Consider the following 22,690-nt stretch of genomic DNA (forward strand, 5'->3'; position numbering starts at 1 on the left):
ATTAAAACACATACTGAGGGAATAAATAATGAACCACATATGACCTAGACATTAGTTTAATGTCTTAAGGAAGAAATTAAATCCATCTTACAAAATTCCTATGAAAATATCCGGATTCAAGTGAGTCTTCTGCCACAATGAAGTGGGATTTTTAGTCTAAATGATTAATGTTTTCAACTAAAATAATAAAGATATCCCTGCACTGGTATGTGATTCAGGATAGATGTTCTCTACTATTTGTTGACTGCACATGATTGTACTGAATTAAGTTGATCGGGTAAAATAATTTTTTAAAAATGCTTACCTTCTCTCTTTGGATCTGGGTTTTAGGAATTGCTACACTCTCTTAGACCACACACACACACACACACACACACACACACAGACGCGCGCGCGCGCACACACACACACACACACACACACACAGTATTAGACCTAGAATTCTTTCCATGCAGTATTTCCCATGCTTAATTTTGTTTCAAAGACTAATCTTCAAAGAAGACAGAGACTCCCAATGTAAAGGCAGTTGCAAATGCCTCGTTTAACTGTGACCAGCAATTAAAAGCAGAGAAGTGTGAAAAGGACCTTTGTTATGGTCATGTAATTCTCTTTTATTGATCTTACCAAAAGACTCTACCTTTGTATTTCTCATCCTGGTGCATCAAGCATCTATGTTTAATTCAGTTCTATTTCCCAAATGATAGTGTTTATACGAAGTTAATCTTATATTTTCCAAACAAAAACCTTTATGCTTGTGATTCTTACTCGCTATCTTAGGAGTTTTTGTTTTCTTTCTGTGGCGATTATTATTCAGCTTCAGTACCAGTTTTAACCTCTGTAGAAGCTCCAAATCATTTTTTATTTTATTAATTTCAGTTATATTAATGACATCTTACATTACAGTGTCTATAGGCTTTTTAAATAGCATGTTGATTCTTCTCTACAAATCATTTACAATATTGGCAGAATCAGATATAGCTCACCCACCAGGATCCTCTAAATGTCTCAGTCAGTTGAATTGATTCTGTATTCTTAACCAGGGCAATATGAACTAACTTTAACATTGTATGATCAATCCATCCGTCGCTGAATCTATCAAAGCCTATGATCACCAGTGACTATTAAGATGCTCCCAATTAAGTGGGCTGGTTAAATCAAAGTCCACTCATGTAGTGCTTATAGACATGATCCGTGCTGGAAAAAAGACATTTTCAAAACCCAGGATAAGTGTTAAGGAACAATGGGGAATAAAATGAGCTTTTGAATTGGGTCTGTTCTCTCTGCAAATTAATCTTTGAGTCATTATGAAACATGAGACATTCTTCATAGAATAAATTCTAGGTCTAGTAGCATGACAAAGAGCCTGACCAGCAGTGAATCTTCATCTGATAGCCATTAATAATCAAAATGATCATTTTAGGAAATAATTTGTCAAAAAGACAAAAGTGTTTACAATTCTTTTGTGTTATGAAAAGATAATGTCAATGAAAAGCAATTGTTTTTAACATTTTTTAAAATTGTTAAATGGCTCTTGTTTTCCCACTCAAAACTTTCTTATGAACAAACCTATGCCAAATAACTTATTCTGTTTTCTATTTTCTGTACACTTCCTGCACTCACAGAGTGATATTTTAAATTAGATTTTCTTACCGCACCTCTAAAATGCAGTTTCATTTGAGAGATAATACAAAATAGCATCTGTAATTTTGCCTTTCTATTCCTACTTTGATTCTATTTTTAAATTCACTTTCTATTTGCAGTTGTTGCTTGTCGCAATCAAGCAATAACTCTTACGTAAAAAAAGAGGATAAACATAATTTCTGATAAACTTGAATTCAGATGAATGTATGTTGCTTTTAAAGCAGTCTGTCCATGTGACTAAGAACTTCAGGCAGAGTCATCCTCACATCAATATTGGTATGGACAATAACTTAGGGTGCCCTCGGTCAGGAGGGGAAAACGAGGAGATTCAGATTATGTGCACGTTTTTCCTATTAACTTACTACAAGGATCCAACCTCACATGAGTAGCAGGAAGAGCCTCCTTACCAAAGAAAAGTCAGGTTCAAATCCCTCATTAGCTCTGAAGATAACCTTAGAAGCCATTCAGGTCATCACTTCATTTTGCCACTGATAAAACTGTGGCCCAAAGAGAGTAAATGACTTGCCCCTAGGTCTCACAGCTGGTTAGAGGCAGATCGTAACTATGACCCAAGTCTCCACTCTCCCAGTCCAACACATTTTCCACTTCATAGTTACCTAGTAAGAATATTGACCCTTAACACATAACAGTGTGGAGTTTTTCTTTCCTAAAGCCCTGGTGCCCATAAAGGCCCATGAAATGGATCAGCAGAATAGAAGATCATCTTTCTGGTATAACCTAAGGTATCAAAGCACTCCCTACATCAGTCAGTCTTCGGTGTTTAGCACAACAGTCCTATGGAAAACAACATTTCTAACACCACTGTCAGTCCTTTGGGAGGAGGCCCAGGTAGAGAGGGTAACTACATCGCATGCAAGTTTCTTCAAGGCAAGGATTAAGCCTTCTCTTTGGGTTTCGCCAAGAGGACCTAGAATCATACAACACTTAAATAACTAACACTCATGCCATGCTTACAAACACTAAATTGTTGACCAGATTTTTTCAGCATTTTATGCTCCTCGTAGTCAGATATTCTAATCCTGAGGTTGGGCTACCATTAAAAGTTATAGAAGAAAAATCTTTGGGTTTAAAGAGTCAAGGATAGAACTGAGTTGCCTTGGCTTGGAGTAGCCAGAAGAGTTTTCTCATCTTTTTAGTTCTACTGAAACTTCTGTCAAGCTATTTTGTGGAGTTAGAGATTGATAAGATAACAAAAGAATTTCAATAAAAACCACCAGCACCACCTATAATAAGGCAACTCTAACCTAGCCCTAATACATGTCATGGAAGGCAGCATGCTGTAGCTTTAAAATCAGACTGATCTGGATTCAGAGCTCAGGTCCATCACCTACCACTGTGAGCTTGGCCAAATGCCTGAAGTTTTCTATTTCAAAATTGATTTATCTGTGACATGGGGACACTAATGCCTATCTCATCAGATTGTTGCTGAAGCAAATAATGTGCATACAGCGTTCAGCACAGACTCATACAGAAAGTTTGTTAAATGTTACCTCTCACTGTGACACTGAAGCAGTTTATCAAACTGTTGAAGAGCCGGGTCTCAGCAGTCACGACAGATGTACATGGATCACAACTCCTTTCCTCAAAAGTTCTATGACCTTAGACAAATAACATACCTCTCTGAGCCTCAGTTCACTCATCTACAAAATGGGATAAAGACACTTCAAAGTGTTTATTTTTTTCATCTTATGTTTGAGATAAGTAATGACTAGTACATAATATAACCAAATAGCAATGAATAGAAGTCTTTACATGAGTCCTTTTAAGAAGTTTTCCATTTTTATACATTAGAAAATTAAAGCTCAGAGAGTGTAAGAGACCTGCAAATGGTCAAGGTTCTTGAGTGGCAGAGCCAATATTTGATCCAAGGCCTAACTCTCCCCGAAGTCTATGTCTTCTCCAATATGCAAACCTCTCTCTCCTCAGCAACTCTTCTACTTGTTTCCATGGAATCTCTCAATTGGCTTTCTATTTCTTCTACTCCTGTCAGATTTTTTTCAGTATAATAGAAAAACTTGGGGGTAAAAATAACAATATATTAAAGACACATGAAAAATTTGAGCTTTTTAGATCATCTAAATAAATTGACACATTTATTCATAATTCTTAATTCTCCCCATTTCTTGAAATAATAAGATTTACGTTAATGGCTGTCAAAGGGCCTGGGTTTTATTAAGGCTATCTCTAAGTTTCTTTTGTTTCTGTAATTATGTATAAACAATAAAGGTTACAAGCACAGTTTAGTCTGAATATAAGCCAAATACATTTAGATAATTTTCAGTTTATCTAAGACAAATATGCAAACTAAAAAAACAAAATCAGTACTTAGGACATTCACAGGTATAATTAAAAGTGATTAAAGTAAGTAAGTAAATAAATAAATAAATTTGAGGTAAATTTCTGATGGTAACACTAAGGAATGATTTGTCAGATTTTATTTTGCCTTTCAGAGAAGCACAGTGCACAGGTAATGGTTTAAATGCCAACTCTGGACTTGGAATTGCCAAATCCCGAAGCTCCAAATTATTAGCTGTCATCTTGAGAAAATTCATTATTTTTCTAAGCTTCATTTATCTTCGTAAAATTAGTGCAATAAAAGCATTTACATTATGAGGTTTATATAAATATTAAACACGTTTGTTTTTATAAAGTACAAAATGTAGTGTCTATATCAGTACATAGCAGCTATTATTTTTATTATGCTGCGTACTCTACACTTCCAAAATCTCCTTAATTACAGAACATGAGATGCAATTCCATGATCCAAAGGCACATTTCCAGGTCATCAAACTAGGTCACTACACAAGTCAGTTAATCATTTACCTGGATTTTTAGCTTCTATGCTATAACATTTTGAATTGTGGCCTTAGCGGTTTAAACAAAGAAACCCATGAGCCGTTAAGATTGTTAGAGAACTTGTGTCAATATAGTACTAAAACATCAACTCAAACATTTCAAAGGTAAGTTCACTTCAAAACTAAATTAGGAACTAAACTGAACTCGAATAGTAAAAATGGACTTAGCAGTCCTCTGGTTGGCTAGACTGAAAAAGGCCAACGAATTTTTTATTTTATCTAATACCTGAAGTAGAAACTCATATTTTCTGCTTTTCCTTTTAAAGACCAGTCTGGGTATTTAAAATGAGTTGACTTTATATTCCACTTGCAAATTCTATGACATATATCAAATTCTATGGAGTATATCAAACTACCATCAGAATACATTCCTACTCAAAGGGTTGTAGTCATACTATGTAAAGCATTAACTTACATCTGCCTCTCTGATTACAGTGCCTGTGAAGCAGTTGAATGGCTGAGAGACACACTACTTAGAACTATGTGTAATAATAACACCAGCTTCTGCCTCCCAAAACTGGTGCAGGCGATCAGGCACCCTTTTTGCTGAGTGGACACAAGCACTACTGCTATGTCCCTCCTTAGAGCCAGGGTTCCTGAGGGCAACACAGGGACTCCACGCTAAAAGAGGGAAAAGGGAAAGGTGGTGCTCAGTGCTGCCAACAAGCCCCCTTTCTAAGTCTCTCTCAGGTCTGTATTCTCTCCATCACCACCTCCTTTATCCAGGCCCCTTCGGTCTGTTCTCCAGACTGCAGCCCAAGAGAGCATTTAAAATGCAAATATTATTGGGTCATTTCTTTGTTCAAAATCCCTTAGGGATTTCCTATTACTCTAAGGATCAAATACAAACTTTCACAAGCGACCCTCCCAGCTCTTTCTCAACTAAACCCTACTTACCTAGAGAGCCTGGTTTCCACATCACCCACAGCACGCAGGCACCCTGCTCAACTTTTGAGTTCTTAAATCCCTTCAGGATTTAAGCTTATTCTCTCTACACAGAATGCTTTCCTTCACTGTACCCCTACTTTTTCTTCTAGACTTGCGTTCAGCTATCCTCTACAGTCCTCAATTTAGCTATTTTTACTTCCATTAAAAGCTTACTTGATTGTCCCATACCAGATTAGACATTCCCTTATGAAGCTCTTATTCCAGGTATAGTTAGTTGTATAATAATTGCTAACTATCAGTTTTTGTAGCGGAATGTAAGCACCATGACTGTCTTTGGTTCTCTGTCCTCAGCTCCTATCACAGCTCCTACCGTGTTCAACACCCAGCACACAACTCACTATGCTCAAGACTTTACTAAATGATGAGTGGATTCATGAAGGGATGGAAGGATGAAATCGTGTATACTGGCAGGAACCTCTGTGCTCTTCCAGCTCCAGACTCAACAGGTAGGATGCTCTAACTTGATTACTGGGGTAAATTTGCATTGTGATGGTGTTATTACCTGATATAGCCCAGAAACTGGTTCATTTCATATTCGGACCCCTCCTCAGAGCTTTTCTCACAGAGCTCACCATGACCCTCAGCTGTGGTCTAAAGTGTGAACACCATTCTAGTGAGAGCATCATTTTATTCGTTCTGTCTCACCATGAGATCCTCATCTCCCTTGAGACACAGACCAAGAAAGATTCAGATTTTTTCCCTCCATTGCACCTAGCTCAGAGATTTGCAGAATAAAAATTTAATAAGCATATAATAAAATACATAGACAGTTGTTTTTTTCTGTACCCTGTACCTGTGTGAAGGATATAATAGCAATTCACTCTCTTGGACCTGCATTATTCATGTTCTAGTTTCCTCATTACTAACCTGTTAACCTTTTCCCTTTCAAGTCAGTCATTAAAAGACCCACTCCCTTCCTTCTGTTGATTCACCTACAATGTTTCTGAAGCACTTTAAGTGCTTGAGAAGAGAGGGACAATACATAAGTATAATTATTATGAATATTATGACCTTTCTTTCAAATCTTCTTGAATAATAGTTTCGTAGAGCAAATACTGCAAAGTATATTGAATATGAATTTCAAGTTATTACAATTTCAAGACAACTCCTTATTCATTTCTAACCATTTTATATTGTATTAATATTTATTTTTTTAATGCAGTCTGAGGCATTCCTTTTTCAAGTAAGCTACCTAATTATATGAAAGAATCATAACATCAGTAGAAGTTCAAATATTAAGCAAGAAATTCAGGCTAAAACTTATTTGTTTCTTGCCTATGTAAGCACCATCATAGCTGTGATGATAGACAGCATTTACCTGAGATTGTATAAATCAAAAGAAATACGTGCTGTCTTAATAAATCATTGTGAAAAGTCATGACTAAAAAGGTGAAATCCCACAGCATTTTAGACTTCAGTTACTGTCTTGTATTTGACATTAAAAAAAAAAAAGTAAGTTCTCAATAGGGCAAAACTCCTAGATAATTATTTTCAAGTAAAAAATGAACTTTACTTGGAAAAAATTCAAAAATAAAATGAAAGCGTAGAAGTGATTCAGTGTGATTACACACACACACACACACACACATGACATACACACAACATACACAGACACACACAGACACACACACACAGCACACCACCCTCACACCTCCCCATAGGTGTGATCCCCAACCACCAACACAGCAAATTCACCAAGCAGTGTGCTTAATATGTTCTGTTGCTTTCTGCTGGAATCTGAGAGAAACTCTGCTTATTTTGTTTTATTCATTTAAACTATAGCAGACTTCAAAAGGAGCCCAGGAAACTGAAGCCCTGAACTTGAAATGAAAGAGGCAGGATGAAAATTTTTTTCCCCCAGAGATCAAGGAAACTGAAAGAACTGTTTACATAACTGGGTTCAAACTCTGCTTTATTCTCGAGTTCACTGCTGCTGTCTAGGCTTGCATTTGGCACATAGGCTTCCATCATGGGCCCCATTCTCATGAATATGAGCAGCTACCTGCAAACGTGCAGTGTGGACTTTTGACATAAAGGAGACCACTAACCTACTCAAGGTGACTCCTTGATGGCAATTCATGACATAGCACTTAATATCAAGTCATGATTTGACAAGATTTATATTGATGAATGCACATTACAGTAATATATGCAGGGATCACAGTGCTTTCATTGGGAAAAGCAAGGTTATAATTAGAGAAGCTCTACCTCTGGCCCTTTAAATAGAGGAATAACATATCTATCAAATGGCACCCAGGGTCAGTAAATAATTCCCCTCTTGGTGTCTCTGCTATCTATGTCAGGTCAGGAAATGATTAACAGGAAGAGGGCAAAAAAAAAAAAAAAAAAAAAAAGCCGGGTGGGGTGGGGTGGGGGGAAGGTTGCAGAGTGCTTTCCAAGCATAAGCTAAGTGCTTTTTGAGCATTTTCTCATTTAACCTCCCCACCTCAAATACCCTATATAGTTAGACTTACAGTAGCCCTATTTTACAACTGAGTAAACTGAGGCTAGATTAGGTAATTGCCCTAATTCACCTCTACAGCAATGCCTGATATAAATTAGTGCTCAAATATTTGTAGAAGGTAGGAGAAGAGGAAATCAGATAAGGAGACTGCTTTTTTGTCATTGAAATGATGAATGGGGAAATTCTTGCCTAGAGCGATGCTGGTTAGATCAAAGAAGTGAGGAGATTTTCTTAAGATATTTGAAGAAGTGAGATTTTCATAAGATATTTAGTAAAAACAAGTACTTATTCAGCACTTGCTATATGCCTGGCACTAAGCATTTTATTTATATTAATATACATTAAATTTTATTTAATTGTATCAACTGATTTTCATTTATTTATTACTTGTATTAACATTAATTCTTACAGCAACACCAGTTTACAAATAAAGTCAAATGTGTTAGGTTCCCTCAAAGCAGAGCCTAAGGTAGGTTTTCTAGGGTAAGTGATTTATTGAGGCAGTGAGAGAAGCAAGGGATCCTGTGAACATCCTGGAGTATGACTAATACTATAGGTTGAACTGACTTGAGTCTTGGGGCCTGGTCATTCAGACCTTCCATCAGTCAGTTATTGGCTACAGGCAGGGGTTAGGGTTCAGACAGTTCTCTGGAAAAAAGGCAGCTGTGAGCTGTTATCAGCCAACACATCATCATCATCATCATCATCATCATCATCATCATCATCATCGTCGTTGTCGTCATTATTACCATCTCCATCACCATTACCATCATCATCAACATCATCATCATCAGTTGGGAGATGCATGCACCTTCCTGAGATAGGGAGTTTGAGTGAAGCATCAGTATGGTCCACCATATCAAATGATATGCTTCAAGTCACCCACGTGGTACCAATGCCCTTAAGCTGGATGGCCAGGCTGTGCCAGCTTCTCTAACCCTATCTTCTGGTTAAAGTTTCAGAATTGTTTCAGAAACTCATTGCTCAGATTTTGTACCTTACGTTCAAGTGGGATGAAATGCAAGGAACAGATAATAAAGGCAATGCAGTAAATCAGGGAGGCCACGGAGACCATCTTCCCAGAAACAGTGTCTGAGCTGAGTACAGGGAGAGAGTCTGGATTTTCTTTTTATAGACAGATCCCATCATATTAATCTTGTTAGAGAAAACATCAGCAGTTCCCCATTACCTACAGAATAATGACTTTACTTCTTAGAATGTTTTCCAAGGTTAACTAAACCTTACTTCAGACCACAGACTACCTTCTCCAGGTATACGTCCACATACTTTTAGGTCCTGCCACATTGAACTACTCATCAGTCCTTGAACATGCCACACGTTTCTTCACAATGACCCTTCTGAGTGTGATGCCCTTTCTCAATATCACTTTCTCTCCATTCCCTTGCTCATTTTTTTTCCACTACTGGAAATTCTACTTACTCTACAATGCCCATTTCCAATGCTACCTCTTCCTTCATTGTAGCTTTCCTCAGTGCCCTCAGTTGGATTTAATTATCTTTGTTTATGTTCCTTTAATGAGTTACGCAGTTCCCCTCCATGCACATATCAGTCTTCCTTCCTATGTTATGTATTTCTTCACTAGATGGCAGAATTTTTGGAAGCAATAAAAGAATTTGGGCTTTTTTAGTTGCAAGTAATAGAAACTCAACTCAAATTAGCTTAAGCTAAAAATATTTTTTGCTGGTTTTCAGAACATGGAAGTCTAAGGGGAGCAGCTAGCTCCAGACATGGCCGAATCCAAGAACTAAAATTATGTGCAGATTTCTTTCTCTCAGCTTTGGCTCTATCTGCATGCCAGTATATATGGTCACAACAGCTTATCATTGGGTTTTATCATTCTCACAGCTAGCATTTCCAGTGAAAGAGGTGAGCTGTTTTCCCTAGAAAGCACTTGAATCTTCTTAGCTAGTGGTTCCACATAGAGTAACTCTCTTCCCGAGGGCCCTGTTGGTCCTGCATCCGTCAGTGCCAGTTCCTGTACCTGCCGCTGGATCCAGGGCTCGGTATCTTGGTTGGCGGGCTTGGGTCATGTGTCTACCTTCACTTGATTAATACCTTTACCAAAACGATGTGGATGGATTACCAAATGGAAAAGAGAGGTCCTGCTACTAGAGCACAGAGAAGAGATGATGGACAAGCAAAATCCAATCTAGCTGTCAATATTATTACCCCTGAAAGAAGAGAGGGTTTGTGAAGCCACCAAAAATAGACAAACAAAAATAAATAAGGGAAGGAGAGAGTGGATAAATGGAGGATAGAGAGAAGAAGCAATGTTAACGGACCCAATAATAAGCTTGACTAGTTGGCATCTTGCATGAAACAAGAGAATTAAGCCTGAGGTCTGTAGGTCAGTGTCCTTTGGGAGTTCTTGCTTTGCAAAGGAGTGATGAAAAGCTCAGTCCTGTTTTAAGACAGATATCCTTACTTTGCAGGGCTCCAAAATAAGGAATGCCATAAAACTTTATGGGTATGGAAAGAAAAGTCAGAGGGACTTTGGCTTTAATGAGCAGTTAAAATATATTCTCTTCAATCTTTTAAGAACATAAAAAGTAAAGAGCTCAAAAAGAAGAGCATGTTACATGTTTTCCCTTTGTTATTAAGTTTTTACTAACTTAAATTTTTAAAAAGCAGTCAGTTCATGTAAGGGTACAGTACTGGTTATTTTATGTCTAAGGTTTCCTTTTTCCTTGTTGAGTTTTGCTTTTCTCATTTTTCTAATTTTGTTTTTTCCCCCAATGTTGAAGCATTTTTGTCTTTGCTTTAATACAGCATTGCATTTAAACAAGGTTCTTAGTCACATTGGAACATGGTCACAGGAAAGGCTAAACTGAGCCTTTGTCCACGAAGGTGACACTGATGACTTATGAGTATTATAGGTAGGAGGCTCAAAGCTGTTTTCTGAGAAGCAGAGAAATGGCCACGCCAGCCTCCCAGGACTAAGGGAACTCATTCATAACATAAATTACCTGGAGGAAGATGTTTTCGTCACACACATAATTGGTTGTACAGGGAATCACACTTGCAATTTGGGCCTTGTCACATTCGTTATACAAGTTTATAAATGTCTACCCTATATGAGTTAATTCCTTTCTTACTGACATTATACGATGCTGGAGAGTCACTATGTGTTGGCAACAGTCATGACATAAGGGGAATCTTGGGAATAACCTTTTAATCTTTCTCAACGCCTCCAAAGCTGACTGAAATATTCAAGTTTCTGAGACCCACTTCCAACCACATTGACGCCCCCAAAACCTCTTCCTTTGGAAATTCTGGTTGGAATTCTTTTTCATAAATTTTTTCCATGTTTTTTTTTTCATAATTCTAGAAAGTGACTCAGTACTATCCTACCTGCAACTGTATTTTGAAATCATATTTCTTGTGACTAGAGCTTTGTACAGAAGTAGAGTTTAAGTATATTTTAATTATATAACACTTCTTTAGAGTAACCTTAGAGTATCTCTCACAACTGACTCTTAACAATGTAAGCCCCTATCTAGTTTCTTTCATGGAAGTTCACCTTTAGTTTAAATAATTGCTTTCTCATCTCACCTTATTCTCTTAGATTTGGTATCTACCAATGCTTCTCATTGACTCTCAATGAATGCCCCAGGGAATTTATTTAAAATGCAAACTTTGACTCAGTAGGTGTAGGGCATTCATCTGAACTGCAATTTTTTTTGGCAATCACCGTAAGTGATCCTAATGCAGCTGGTCATAAAGTTGGGACCCCACTTTGGGAAACACTGGTGCAGTGCTTAAGAGTTAGGGCTAAGCAATCAAACAGATATAAATTATGCCTTTGCTTAACCTTTAACTAGCTGAGTTCATTGAGCTAATTACTAAACCTTTATATGCCTCAGTTTCCCTTCTATAAAATAGGGACATTAACAGCTCCTATCTCACAAGGTCATTGGGTGAAATCAATGGGATTATAAAATCAGTTAAACATAGTGCCAGGTGACATAGAAATGCTCATTACAGTTTATTATTAGAGTAGGGATTGGTACTTAGGAGGCATTTAATAAATGTTGCAGAATATTGTGTGAAGGAAAATTACATTACTACAGCTTGATTTCCAGGTAAAGGATAAAATGCTATCCTAAACCTCCATTATAACCATGGATCAACAAGAAAGAGAGGCTGCTTCTGTAGGCTTTAGAAGTAGGGCTGCTTAAGAGAGGAGACTGGACTGAATAAACATGCTGGTCACTTTAAGAACCAAGAAATATTCATGCCAAGTCACTTCAAAACCTCAGTAAGTAGCAGGGTATTTTTAATATTATGTACAAATATAATTTGCAACTCTCAGTTCTAATCAGCTAAGATTAGACTGACATAGAGAAGAGCGCTAAGGCAGAATTTTTATATACAAATTAAAATTTAAGAAGGCATAATATCGTTCATATCAGAAAGAGACCATGCATCACAGATTTAAAATACAAATCAAACAAAACCTCCTGGAGCATTATCAGGAATGTCATTGGGAGTAATGAGGCATTAATGGAAATAACACAATCAGTAAATAATGATAATTATAATGGGCTCCAAAAGGACATGGCTCTAATTTGAGGTTATGTGTATTTTGTGATAATTTCCTACTTGATTTTTTTAAACTCTTAGGGATTATTATTTTTCAATAAAGATTTTAATTATTTTTAATGTGTGACATATTATAATTTACTTTGGCTCTTACTTGCAATGACCACGTATTGAGCACTTACTGCGTGCTAAGCATTTATATGCTCATTTTTTAAATTAACATTCACAACAACTCTCCAAGATAGGTAATCACCATTTCTGTTTTACAGATTATGAAATGAAACTCAAAACTCTGCAGAGCTGTCTGACCAAAGTGACCTAGGGGTAATGGACATGTGATTTAAACTTTGGTGTCTCCCAGCTGTGATGTCCTTCTGTACTGCATTGGCAGTCACTAGTGATTAGCGAGTGTCTGTATAGCCAGCCAGATGAGGCCATGGACCTTTGTGCCACATCTGGCCTGCTGTACACCATGGCAGTTCTCCATGGAACCCTTAGTTTTCAGCTCTGTCTCCTTATGATGATTAACTGAAACAGTCAGTTGCCCATTTTATATATGGCTTTGGGCAAATTACATAACCTAATTATTCCAAAGTACATCTAGTGACCCAAAAGATTTGGCCAATGGGAGGCTGATATCTGTGATCATTATTTTCATATTTCCTCATTTATATTGAAAAGAAAAGTGGTAAAATTATTTAGACATGCTTATTAAATGTTAAGAACCACATTAGTGATAAAAATGGTTAAAATATATTTAGTACATATGTCATAGGCTAAGCACTTTATATGCAATATCTTATTTAACTCACCCAACACTGTGATGATGTATTTACCTCCATTGTAAAGATGAGTAGATAAAGATTCCAAAACCTTATGTGACATGACCAAGGACTCATAACCATAATGACCAAGCCAGAATTGGAACCCAAGACAAAGGGGTTCATGGCCTTGTAGTCAAGGAAATTAATACAAATGAGTGAAATAGGCCAGGAAGGGGCCATGGAAAGTGCCAGAGCACATGCATGTTTGCAGGGGTGGCAAGCATTTCGAAGCTGTGCAGGAATGTGGGTCCAGGTCTTCTGATTTTTCTACAAGTCAGTAATCTGAATGTTTTTTGATGTAAAATCTCCTAATTTTAAAAAGCCAGCATCTATTTATTTCATATGTGTTTCTTTAAACATTTTGAGTGCTTGATAAACATACCTATAAGTAGAGGCTTGTCCTGGATTTCTTGGATGCCATCTCTCATCTCTAATTTGTGCTCTTAGTCCTAAGGCGACAGGAGTTCCAAGGTCTCTTTAGGTCATCCCTGTGAATAGCTGTATCCAGGTCTGTCATTTCTAAGCTTTACAGCCTCTTCTTCCTTCAATAAATAAAAAACCGTTCCCGGAACAGACTTCCATTGCTCTAGCCCCAAGACTGATAAACGTTTGTTCTTCCAAAGGTACAAGGGTCAATTTTTTTATTAAAAGAAATACATGGTACCTTTTGAGGGTTATTTGCCTTTTTGCTTGAGAGAGAACAAACATATAATTTCCAGGGCAGAATTCCTTCAAAGTTGGGGAAATATGACCTTATGTGTGGTGTCCTTGAATTTTTTATTCTCCTGAAAGCCACCTGCCTCCTGTTATCCTGATGCACCCAGTACTGACTGCAGTGCTGTAGCATGGAAATTGGCTGCATCCAGGTTTCCATTTTGGAATCCAAAATCTTGTTTCAATTGACAGATTTGCCCTTTAGGGAATTTTCCTAAGACAGCTGGACTCCCAGCGTGCTTAATCGCCACCCATCTTCATCCAAAGCAAAGTGGAAAGCTCCACAGGCTTAAAAAGGCTAAGCAGCACCACTTTCTGCATTTATTCCCCTTCCCACTCATGTTTATTAATATCCGAGCAGAAATGTGACAATGAGAAGTTTTGATATGCACGAGGAGGGGGGCTAGATCAAGTGAGCATTCTCAGTTTAATATAGTACCAACCAAGTAGGCTGTGCTGAAAAAAGAGAAGGAACATAGATCCTAAATCTATTTGTAGGCCAGGATTTAGATCCTAAATCTGTTTTGCACAAAATAACTAAATGCTGGTTTGAATTAGCAAATGAACTACCAAGTAATGTAGAAAGCTGAGTTGTGACAAAACATTGCTCTAAGCCTGGCCTATGGATTTATAAACATCATTTCTCTCTGCGAAGTAAGAGTTCTTTGGTGACCGATATGTGCTATTTAAGAAATAGGGTTTTGGTGGATCCTTAACACTTTTGCAGATTTGGGAGACCTATCCTGGTAATGCACAGCAGTCACTTTGTGATTAAATAAATGAAAATATCAGTTTATGAGTATTCACAACTTTCCCTCTTCTCTGTCTGCAAGAGTTTGGATTTTGCCTACTCTTTCCCTTTCTCATCTTCCACAGAGGGTTCTTCCACTGGGGATGCTAAAATAGGAGACTAGGTGAAGGGAACAGCTGAAAGCACAGAGGAAATCTCACTGTTTAGAGGACCTTAAGCAGAGCACGGAGTTAAGGGAGAGGTGGCAACAAGAGCGGTAACAGATTGAATGGAGGAGATGAGGAGGGAGATGGTTCGATAGAGGAGGATGAGATGTCCCAGAGAGCATTGGAGAGAACAGATCATTTTAATACTATCCCCATCATGTTGCTTGAGAGATGCTACAACTCATTAGAATTCCTATTTGAATGACATGACTTTGAATTTCAAGTTTCTCATGGACTGAACCACATGGATTATGGCTTTAATAGGTTGACACTGTAAATGGCATTGCCTGTTCACCCCTTTTTTGCTCTCTATCAGGCCCTCTAATTATTCCCAAAGAGACATAGATACTTAACACGGAGGCACAAATACATGTAACTTGGTTTTCTCACCCAGGGATAAGGGACCCTTTCAATAAATGCAACAGTATCCCCAGATTTCAAAATAATTTGCCTCTGGGAAGTTAGGGGTCAGCATTTAGTGGTAACTTCAAGAAGTTTATTGTGATCTTGTCAGAGAGGCATTTATGTGACTCTTTAAACTTCTTTATGTCCCTTTAATCAATAAATATTTTAATTGACCATTTACCATGTATCAGGCACATGTTCTTTGTTCTAAAGATGGAATAGTTAACAAAAACAATTACCCCTCCTTCACAGAGCCTACATTTCTTTCTCACATATCTTTTTCTAAAGAAAATGCTCCTATTGGGCAAAAAAAAAAAAAAGTGTATCTGGCAGGTTGTAAACTCGATAGTTAAGTCACTAAGAAAATTAAACCATATACCAGAATCCTCATGCTAGAATTATAGGGAAATGAGGATTATAGCAAATATTTCCTCCTTTATCCATCCAAAAATAGCTTTTACCCTCAACTTAGCAGGGCCTGGCATACTTTCAAAAATTGCAGGGAGACAAAGAGATGCCGGGTCCATGATGAAAGCTGAGGTCCATTGGGCCAGAGTTGAGTGCCAGCTGAATCACTGTGTATTTTGAGTTGCATAACCCAAGTTTTCATCACCTGTAGCATGGGGTTAATAATAGTACCTACCTTGTTAGGGGTTTTGTGTGGATTAAATGAGCTAATTTGTGTGAAGTACTTAGCTCAGAGCATGCCAGAGAGCGTGCGTTCAATTTTTATTATTATCTATTTTTATTCTTTTGTTTCCTTGCCCTTAAAAAATGGGCTGGAGGAGTTTAGTTCCTCTTAAGGTAGAACTCTCTTCACAAAAGAAGTGAAAAAAAATTATGGATGAGAAAGACTCACTGACAAATGAAGGAAGAGGTGCATCAAGCAAGTTAAATTGTGATATGTAAGGGTAGTGGCAGGTCTGTGCAAGATCTAAAACACACAGAACACTCTCGGGTAAGAACAGAGGCTGTGGTTTCTCTACACAGTGTGTATGTGAGTCTCTGTCCCTTTGTGGACCTATGTAATCAGTGAAATAATCTTCTATTAATCACAGCTAGATCTCTGACTGCAAATGACAACTCTGTTAAGCTTGCATCACCAAGGAAACAGTAAGAATCTACCAGCACTGCTTCCGTGGTCCAGCCCTGAGGAAGTTCCCTTAATGGAACAAAGTTATATCAGAGTGATATGAACAAACAATGCAAAATGCTAGTATCAAGCCAGTAAGGTAATTTCCTAGGCTGAGACCTCACTTAACAAAGAATCATGTGACATCTTTATACTCTGGTCTTTCCAGGGCTTGGATCAACATCTAGGTTTTCAAAGCAAAATTTTATCAGGCACTCTGATTCACAAATTTGTCTCCAACCTTTTCAATGGGAATGTTGCTGGAAATTAAATCATCAGATGAAAGGTTGTATTGAGTAATTTCTAGGATGGTCTAATTCTGATATTCTCTATTAAATTGTGGTTTTATCTCATTCATTCAGTGATATTCTCTTCCATTTTGAGGCAGATTCTGTCTTCATTCTCTGTGCTACTCTGCTTACTGCCAGGAAGTGGGATAGTGCAATAAAAGGAGCCTTAGGAGGTTACGTAGACCTGCATTCAAATCCTGGTTCTGCCAAATACCAGTTATTTGATGGTTAGCTGCTCTGAGTCTCAGATTCCTTGCATGTAAAATAGTAATCATCCAGCAGTGAGGCTCTGAGCATTTGAGGTAATCTCTGCACACTTACTAAATGTGACTGTTGCTATGATGTATTCCTCAGAGTCTTTGCCCATCTCTGCTTCAGTTTCTTTCTTATTTCCTCTTGAAATATTCTCTTTAATGACAGCATTATCAAAGACACAGTGAGTGTACAGCAATGGTTGTGATAATGCACTTTGAAGCCCAACTTTCTTGTTCTACTACTGATTAGTGTTTTACTTTGGGGTCATTTTTTAACTTCCCGTGCCTTGATTTCCTTATTGAGAAAATGAGGATAGTAACAAACACTAGCTCAAAGAGTTGTTGCAAGGCTGAAATGAGTGCCACATGCAGAGCTTTTATACTGTGAGCCATTATTTTTTATTCATATCTGAAAATCGTCAAACACTGGATCAGCATAATGACATCAAGTCCAGTAGGAAAGAAAGATGGCATCTGGAGGACGGAATATCAGAAGAAAGAAAAAATGACAACCTGTTTATTCCACATCTTACACATCCTTAGTGGTGAGTAGCAGAGGACCAGAGGATCTCGTGCAGAATTCATAGGACCTCAGCCCTCCTTAGTGTGAGCTCTTTGAGGAAAAGGACTATTCCTTGCTTATCTGTGTATCCTTAGTGGCTTGCCCAAAGAAACACTCAGGAAATATTGTTGGAATAAATAAGACTAGGGCAGAAAAGGAATATTGAGTTACTGCGAGACTACCAAGCCCTCTGACTTATTTGCTGATCTGAACAATTGCAAATAGTAACATACAAAGTAATCTAAAGTCCTTTACGACTTGTCAATAGGGGATCTAGAACCAAGTGTGCCTGCTCAGATTTCCAGGACTCTATTCAAAGCCATTAAAATACCTAGAGAGAGGCCTGACCAAACAGGACATCTGGTCAACTTAATAAAGCATTTGCTTTTGGGCTCTATTCAGCACAAGTAACTTAATCCCTCACTGCAGCAAGGATTCTTTTCGGGTCTTTTTTTTTTTCTCTTCTGACAGCAGGGTGTCCTCCCCAAAGGTGAGACTATTATCCTTGTGACCTCTCAAGATCCATTTCTCTCCTGTGATGAATTCAGTGACCTCCTCTGGTGCAAAAAAATGGTATCCTTGTGGCTTGAAAGGGTTCTTTTCCCCCTCCTCCTTCTTCAACATGAGTCATCTATTTCTTCTTACCAGTAGGATACTTCCTTTGTTCATTCCCAAAATGCCCCTGTAAAGAAGTCAGGAAGGAAATAAAAATAAACCCTTCAGAAGCAGAAATGGCTCATTGGGTAGCTGTCTGCCTGCTCCAAAGCCCTGTCTAGCTAATGGAATAGAGTTATTTCAGACAGCAGCTCTGAAGTAAGACTATCTCAGTTCATGCCTTTGCTCTGCACTTGCCAGCTGTGTTACCTTGGGCAAATTACTTAACCTCTTAATATTTCCATTTTCTCTTTGTACAATGCGGGTAAGAAGTATCTACCTCAGTGTTTTGTAAGGATTGAATGTATTAATACAAGTAAAGCACTTTGAACAGCGACTGACACGTAGTCAGAGCTCAATAAAAATTACCTTGAATTTTTATTTCTGAGGCCACTCTAAATTCTCAGTATTGAATATATATCTGAATAAATGAAAAGTGGAGTCAAATGACTTGTAGAACTGAGAGTAAAATTCTGTGATGGCCATGGTACTCGTTCCATTCGTTCATCCCATCCCTTCCTATCTTGTTATTCACTAATGTCAGTAGCCTGTTTCGAGAAGGAAATTTTTCATTTGTTTCACTAAACAATGTCATTTCTCCAAACAAGTTTGAAATGAATTAAAATATTCCATTTTCATTCACCTTTAACTCTGAATCATTATCTATTTCCTCTAATGTGAGAGGCTGATTTTTAAGGAAGGATTTAGAAAAAGGGAGAAGGTAGGTATTGCGGCAGTTTAATTCTTGTTTTAAAATGTGTCCTTAAATAGCGTGCCCTTGCCTTGGCAACCAGGAGTAGATTGGCATAGAGCTATGTTCCTAGTGGAGAGTGCTGAGCTGTCAGCATGCCAGTATGGTTTGTGCTGCCTTCCCTTCTTGCTTTTAGTTGCAAATGAAGTAAATTTTTGGAAACCACTCACCATGTATTGACATCTGTGAATGGAGACAAAAAAAAATCATCACTCGCAGAGTACAGTAGACTAATCTGAGATTTTTCAGGAGAGAGAGAGTTACATTTTATAATTTTGTCTAGGTCCTTCTGGTTTTATATTTTCTCTATTTAGAAGAGAACTGGCAGGAGTGTTTGACAACTAATGATGGATTCATTTGGCACCCACTGGCATTTGTTTCTCAAGCACATAGGTGGCAGAGGTGAGCCATCTGCATTTTTCTGGATTTCTGCTGCCATGTGCACTAAGAAGCAAGGATAAGAGGAAGTATGTGGCTGAAACATCAGCTGAAAGTCTCCAGCAGCAGTATTGGTTGGAGAAGAGTATAGAAATTTCTATCACTGTTTTCTGCAGGGACAATCTGATACAGGGGAGATATAGGAGAGAAGATGAATAAGGCTCTTTCTATGCAGGCCTGTTCCCTGGCAAAGAAGCCCACCATCAAAGAATACAGTATGGTTTCCTCTCCCCTGAGTGGTTTGGCAAACACATTTCCTAACCAGTAATGGTGCCAGCAGTTTGCAGCAGCCTCTGCCACAGCAAATCAACTGTGATATTAAAAAGAAAAAGAGCCTGGCAACGTGGAAATGATCCCACCTAGCAGTATTTCCCAAACAAGAGGCTTGATTTTGCTGCCCAAATAAGAGTGACAGAACTGATTAATCTTTTATTCCAAATGCCATTCTTCCCCATCAAATTTCATTTTTTAGTTTTTAATCTTTTATATAAAAAGGCAACATCGTGACTATTTAAATGGCCCAAGTGAAGTGAAGTTTTGGAAATTGCACAGTAAATTTAAGCCAGCTAAACTAAGAAAAAATTCGATCATGTGAAAAAAATCTATTGTTCCAGAACTTTCTGGATTGGTTCACTCTATGGTGAAACCACTTTCTTTACTGCTATAGTAACTCACACAGTCATTTGGATTATTTAATCTATACACACAGCTGATCTAGATAATTTTAGACTCGACATTGACCTTTTTGCAATCTGAATAATCTACAAGGCTGAAATTAAAAGAGAATTTCCAGCTCTTTTCTTATTTTGTGCCAGATCACCTCCATGAGGAGCATCAGGAAGAGTAGGAAAAAGGAAGAGGGTTCGCCCTTGGCCATTGAGCACTTCCACTGGCCAAGTGCAAAACAGCTTCAAATGGGATAGTAAGTTCATATGTTCAGCCCTTGGTTCTCAGATACTGTAAGAGCTCAAGAAGCATGTTTTCTTTCTCCTTTCAGCAGCTGCTCCTCTCACAGTTTGACTTCACAGAATTGAGTCTACAAAGGTGCAAGCTCTTTATCTACAAAGCTGAGGCTCATGTGGCTGTGGAGCCACCGAAAGGCCAGTTCACCTAGTGATATTTGAGTTCTCTGATGTCTTCACCAGAACTTTCTAAGTAAAAGTAATAAGAGCTAGGTCCATGCTACTCCAACAAACAATTAAGTAATTGTGCAGCTTTGGACACCTGAGTGATTTATGGCAAGTTGCTTAATTTCTCCGAGCCTCAGTTTCTGCACCTATGAACTTTGTAACATGTCACGTGGCAGACGTCATACCAGGCTCCAGGAATGTATGCATGAATATGGGTGGTCTCTGATGTCTGGGAGAGCAGTCTATGTGGAGGGATAGGTAGCTTAGGAAGCATCCACCTGTGATGTTGTACCAGATGTTACACTAGAGAAAGACAGACAAGGAGAAGTCAAGTAAGAAAGGTGGGAGTAGTGAGTTCTACTTGGGGGAATGGCATGAGGCTCAGACGAGGCAAAGGAGAAACTGGGTAAAGATACTTTTTACCAATCCACTGCTACAAGGCTGTCTTAAGAGTCCACATGCCAGTGAACAGGAAAGACAACCTTGTAAAAAAGTGTGAGAGTTGTTTAGGAAGAGCTTCTATAAGATGATAGCATTGTGTTCTTCCCTTTTGCCAGCTGTAACTTCAGAGTTCCAGATAATATTCGTTTTCTGAAATTTGACTTAGCTAAGGTTGTCTGGGTTCCAAGCTAAGAAATTCCAGCTCTGCTCTCTGTTCTGCATTTCTGTATTAGGCAAGACTTTTTTTTTTTTTTTTTTTTTTTTTTGGCAAATGATAGAAACCTATTCAAACTTCCTTAAGAAAAAAAAGATAAAAAGAAAAAAAAAAGGAATTGATTGGCTCACTTAACCGGAGATCCAGGGCTGTTTCTGGTTTAAGACAGATCTAGGGCCTCAAACTAGACAACCATGGCCAGTCTCACTCCTCATCTTTCAGTTCAGCCTTTTTTCCTGTTCGTTATTTTCTCAGGCAGGTTCTCCAAGTCAGCAACCCCCAAAGAGAGTCCTTTTATTTTTACCAATAGCTCCTGCAGAAGTCCAATATGTTTTCATTTTCTTGACTTGAGGCACATAATCATCCCTGAACCATTCACCAAAATAACAAAGGCCATGTGCCATTGGGCTCTTCAGTATAACATTTTTGGTTCTTAAAGCTACATTTATTTGGACCTCCTGGTATATTTCTACTGAAGGATAATCACAGTGGATTATTCTATTCAGATTTTGAACACTAGAGATTCTGATCTGGAGTTTGAGAGTTTGCAATTTCTATCTCCCTTTCTCCCCCTCTCTAAACTTCCCCCTCCCTCCTTTCCTCCCCTAACCCCGCTATTGAACAAAGATGTGTTTACACAGAGGCAAAGAATGTTCTCTTAACCAGACTCAAAGATTCTAGGGCACATGGACATTTTCTCCTTTTGAAAGAGGCAGAATATTTGGATATGATTTTAATTTTTCTCTATGTACCCAACCTTTTCTTTATATTTTAACAGTTGAATTTGATCTTTCAACCATCACACCTCTTCCCAAGAATGGTACTAGACACCATGAAAAGCTTCAAAAACTGGAAATGTAGAGCATACCATAACTCTTTATTCCCACTTACCCTTCCATTGTAATTATTATTTAACAGAACTTTGGAACCAAGACTGGAGCCCCTTAGCTCTCACTATATCTGCCTCTACTCTTCTTGCACATTTAATGATTTGAACTTAAGGTGCCATTAAATCCCAAAGTCCCATATTTTTGTCCGTTCAAGACCCTTTCCCTCATTATCTTAAACCTCAAAGAGTTCGGATATAATGATTGAAAGGGCTAGGCACCCTTCCTATGTGATTCAACAAAGGAGAGACCTACAGCCCCAAAGTCTCAAAGCCACAGGCTAAGCCAGTAGAGTTGCCCCCAGAAATCTCACTACAATGTTTGATACCCTGTATAAACCATGCAGCTCTTTTTAGCTTATATGGAAGATTTCTGATGTCTGTCTTGTGGCCATACATGGCCTGGCCACCTTACACATGTGAATTTAGAATTTAGTTCCTCTATGAGCACTGTACTGAATAAGCATTCTATGCAGTTGTGGCCAAAGCTTATTTCTCCTGAATTGCATCATTGTAGTTCTCCATTCAGTAAGGCGGTTACAGAGC

At 38.1% G+C, this 22,690-nt stretch overlaps 1 long non-coding RNA gene across 1 annotated transcript in view; it reads left to right on the top strand.

The window, feature by feature from the left end:
• Positions 1-22,690, top strand: part of LOC107500863 — a 165,710-nt gene that overhangs the window by 124,675 nt on the left and 18,345 nt on the right. The window contains exon 3 of the long non-coding RNA XR_001594605.2: positions 5,757-5,911. This is a non-coding gene — a long non-coding RNA (uncharacterized LOC107500863). The remainder of the gene's footprint in view (positions 1-5,756; positions 5,912-22,690) is intronic.

The sequence above is a fragment of the Rousettus aegyptiacus genome, unplaced genomic scaffold (assembly GCF_014176215.1).
Source record: "Rousettus aegyptiacus isolate mRouAeg1 unplaced genomic scaffold, mRouAeg1.p scaffold_m13_p_7, whole genome shotgun sequence".
Lineage (NCBI taxonomy): Eukaryota > Metazoa > Chordata > Mammalia > Chiroptera > Pteropodidae > Rousettus > Rousettus aegyptiacus.